A 4,845-nucleotide genomic window follows, 5' to 3' on the forward strand; every position below is an offset into this window, starting at 1 on the left:
TACCCCAAATTATATATAATATATTAGGTATAGAACTAAAATTATGAATAATAAAGTATTGTCAAATTAGTTCACTAATAAATACCGTGATCTGAAAATTCAACTCAGAATCTAGTTGCATACTCCAACAAGATATGAATAAATTAAATTCGTTCAACAGGGTGCTTTAGCATTTCTGCAACGCCCAAGAAAACAAAGTTTAAACTCTAAATCTGGTATTGCAATTGACCAAAGTTGAGTGGAACTTGGTTTAAACACTGGGAGATCATCTGCATTAAAAGATAAATATAATGCAGTTTGAATAGGAATAAAGAAAAAAAAACAGATGTTCTGTGCGGTCACCATGCAAAAGATAAATAAAAATATTATTACTAGTTAAAAAACTAAAACAGCTTTAAATGTTCCTATAAAACTTACACATTAGGCGTTTTTTTTAAGTTTAAATAAAACACCAGAAAATAGCTTAAAAATGTATTTTAATTTCTTTTATTTAATTTAATAGGCTACTGCCCCTACCAAAACCCACAGTAGATGCATATACACTCCTTGCTTGCTCTCCCTAATCATTCGATGTATACTTTGCTGCATCTATCTTTAACCCTACCCCAGCCCACACCATCAGTAGATATATATACACTCCCTGCATGCTCTCCCTAATCAGTCTATGTACACTCCGCTGCGCTGAAACATGAATAAATAATATAAATATAATATGAAAATACGAAAACAAATAAAAAATAAATTAAACAAACAAGATTAAATTAAAAAATTTAAAAAAATAATTATAAAAGTATAATACAGTAAAAAAACATTCTAAATAGAAAAAAAAAAAAAAAAATTTCATGATTTTCGGCAAGTTTTATAAGAGTAGATTTTCATTATATTCTAAAAAATTATTGAAAGTTTTTAATATTAGAAAAAAGACATAACTCTGATCACCTTATGTGGCGAAGTTTGATCAAACAAACTTCGAAACATATTTTTTTCTTCATATTTGATGCCATACCGATGTATTGATTAATTAAAAAAAAGAATTCAACTATTACACTTTTTTAAATGTTAAACTCCAGGGTAATCTTTAATTGATAGCGTGCTTCCATACAGTAACTTGCTATACAGTAATTTGCTTTTAAATTAGTTTAAAACTAAAATAAAAATAAAAAATTACTAAATTAAATTTAAAATATATTTAGCACGTTTCTAAACACAGGCTTTTATTGCAATTAAAGAAAGTTCTAACTGTAGCTACAAAATAATGAATCTAATCTTTAATAAATATTGTTATCAATTATTAAATAATTATCGTAAATAAATATTTTTTCTAAAAACCCTGAAGCTGGTTAATTAGCTTCGAGGTTTTATTGACAACGAAACAAATTTTTAAAATTATTGAAATTTGTTATACATTTTTGCTTTAACTTGTTCATACATTAACTTACTAGGTGCAAAGGTGACTGCTCACCCAGCAACTTTAAGAAGCTGTCTAGAAAATGTTAAATTACATTATTTGTCAAATGCACACAAAAATATTGAAAAGAAAAAAAAAAATTTGCAAATAACGTAATCGTTATCGCGTACCCATAACAGATTTATTAGGCTAAGGAGCCTCAGCGTGGCTCCTTAGTATTGTTATAAGAAGCCTCAACGTGGCTCCTTGGTAGTGATAAAAGCATCTCACCTTGGAAAAGAAAAACTGATATAAAATCATCACTTATTGTTGAAATTTTAAATTGTTTTGCTTGGACGTTTTGGAAATACTAAACCACCATGTGTCAGGAATTTCATTTTATTCATATCTTGTTGGATTATTAAACTCGATTCTGAGTTAGATAACTCAGAATCTTACAATTCAAATTCACAAATAAATACCTTCAAAACAAGGTATTTTTTTGTTACCTAATTTGACAATACTTTGTTATAGACAATTTTAATTCTATAACTATATATAATATAATAATTATAAAATTAAAAGTATGTAAAACAAAGTATCTATACTTGTTCAAGCCTAATAAACGTATATAATATAGTGATATATATATATATATATATATATATATATATATATATATATATATATATATATATATATAAATATATATATATATATATATATATATATATATATATATATATAAATATATATATATATATATATATATATATATATATATATATATATATATATAAATATATATAGGAATTGTGTTAATATTTCCAGTAAGAGTGCTTAATACAGCGTGTTATATAATTAGTAGAGCAAATAATATAGTGAAAACTAAATAATTATTAAGTGAATAAATTATTAACTATTAATTGAAATATATATTAATAATTATTTAGTTTTCACTCTATATATATATGTGTGTGTATATATATATATATATATATATATATATATATATATATATATATGTATATATATATATATACATATATATATGTATATATATATATATATATATATATATATATATATATATATATATATATATATATATATATATATTACATATGATATAATATAAAAATTAATCAAATAACAAAATATATGCAAACATATAACGAAATCAATAAGCTACCAAGAATTACTTACTAATATTAAATAAGGTATATTACATGGAAAAATTAGAAAGTCTAAAATGATATATTATCAAGTAGAAAAAAAGCACACCTTGTACTAGGGTTTGACCTTTTTCGTGTGACAATCCGAGAATCATTTGCAATAACAAATCCAATTGGATCAACAATTTTGAAAAATTTGTATTTGAATTAACTTTTTTTTAAATTTTTGAATTTTAAAATATTTACGTGACTTTTTAATGTCTAAATTGCATTGCGATAAGGGATACTTGTATACTAAATAGTAAGTCATTTATAAATTATTTTAAAACTGCAACATAAAATTATAATAAAATGATAAAACTAAAATAAATTAAAATTAATAAAATAAATATAAAAACCATAACATAAAAAAGAAAAAATAGAACAGAAAATATTTTTCCACGTTTGTAATCACAAACGCTTGAAAAGTAATTCGTTTTACTGCTAATAAAAAACCGTTCCGACAGGCACTTTTGAAAAACACATTTTGAAAAAGCAACTTTCACGTTTTATTCACGTAAAATAGTCACCTGGACGAGGTCACCTAAAATACACGTGATTGAAACGTGAATAAAAGGTTGAGTGCCTACTGGGTATACGAAAACTTGTTGAATACTAATAATTAGTTTTATAAAAATATGTTTGAAATATTTATAGGGACAATCCCAATTTTGTTTTAAAAATAAACAACAAAACTTGGTGAAAATTTAGTTTATACACATTTAAAGCACTGAAGGCACGTAAATCGGTTCACAAGGAACGTTTCTTTATGCTTCTAACACTATTCTGCACGCATGTTTTTGTTTGCTGTAGATTTTTTTTTAGTTTAAACTAAAACTACCCATACAAATTTGTATGGCAAGTACTAGCCCACACAATATTACAGTAAGACAAATGAATCAGTGTTTTTCAAAGGGCTGATTTGACGTTTTTTTTGAAATTCACTTTTTGTGTGTTTTGTGTTTTTCTTTGATAACTTCATCAGTTTATGCTAAAAATGTGTTTAAATTATATCTTCTTACACAAATAAAGCCACCAGAAAGTTTTTAATTTTTATCAAAAAGCAAATTTGCTTCAAAAAAGCCCTTTTTAAAAAAATTACTCTCCAACTCATTGGTATTTTTAGGCGCAATATGGGGAAAATGTTCTCGAATCTTGTTGTCATTATTAGTATTTTAATAGATCTCGTTATTCCAAGTCCTAGAACGAGGAAAAACAGTTATCCTTGTGAGTACAAACATAACAAAAAAAAACAACCACGTTTAATGGGACAGTCATACATATATTGTAAGGGAAATAAAGTGCCACCAAACTACCTAAATTTATTTGTAAGTTTCAAACATTCAATGTAATATGGAATATGTATATATATATATATAATATATATATATATATATATATATATATATATATATATATATATATTATTTAATATATATAATATAATTAAATCATTTTAAACTTATGCTTACTTGAAGTTTTGCTAAAATTTTAAAAATTATTATATTATAAAATTTTGAAACAATCAATTTCATGAAAGCATAAGTTTTAAAATGATTTAAGTTTATTATATGTTTATATCTAAATTTAACATTATAAAATTTATGAGTAACATATTTCAAAATACCTAGCCTAATCCTAAGTCTAAACCAGCCATAATATTTAGATATGGGTATACTTGTCTTATACAGGTATGATGAGTAAAATGACTTTAAAGTAAATAGTTTACAAGTTTTACATATTAAACCTTTCTTGCATAGTTGTTTAATACGTCATTGCCTAAGTTTTATTATGATTTTTTTTCTAGATAGTTAACACACACTGAATAGTTATGTCTTGTTATAGTAATCCTAGCCTATATAGTTCTTGAAAGTATAGCATAGGTGGAAGCACTAAAAAGTCAAAAATTCTTAATAGGATTTGGTCTTCTTTCATACAAATTTTGTGGTAATTTTGTTCTGAGTTCAAGATTATAAGCAATGCTGTTTATTTTAATAAAAACGTTTTCTAGCTTTTAATAATTGTACGTTAATTTTTCTGATTTCTTTTTTAAGGTGCATTAAAAAGTGTTCAGACAACTTTGGAGAGACTAAATGAGTGGATATCTTTTCCAAATTTTATGATATAAAAAGTCTAAACAAACAAGATTTTATACTCAAGGATTAATAGATGTCACTAAAGTTAAAAGAAGAGTGCCACATCAAAAGGACTTGAAAAACCAATGCAGTCAAATAGCTACTCCTA

General features: G+C 24.3%; 1 long non-coding RNA gene across 5 annotated transcripts in view; it reads right to left on the reverse strand.

The window, feature by feature from the left end:
- LOC136086038 (uncharacterized) overlaps positions 1 to 4,389 on the reverse strand; it is a 49,658-nt gene extending 45,269 nt beyond the window's left edge. For 2 of the 5 annotated variants that reach the window (XR_010641340.1, XR_010641341.1), the window contains exon 1: positions 2,672 to 2,900. This is a non-coding gene — a long non-coding RNA (uncharacterized LOC136086038). Of the gene's footprint in view, positions 1 to 2,671; positions 2,978 to 4,228 lie in introns of those variants that run through there. The other 3 variants (XR_010641339.1, XR_010641338.1, XR_010641342.1) reach the window with 3 other exon arrangements.
- Positions 4,390 to 4,845: the final 456 nt, after the last annotated feature.

This window comes from Hydra vulgaris, chromosome 10, assembly GCF_038396675.1.
Source record: "Hydra vulgaris chromosome 10, alternate assembly HydraT2T_AEP".
Classification (NCBI taxonomy): Eukaryota; Metazoa; Cnidaria; class Hydrozoa; order Anthoathecata; family Hydridae; genus Hydra; species Hydra vulgaris.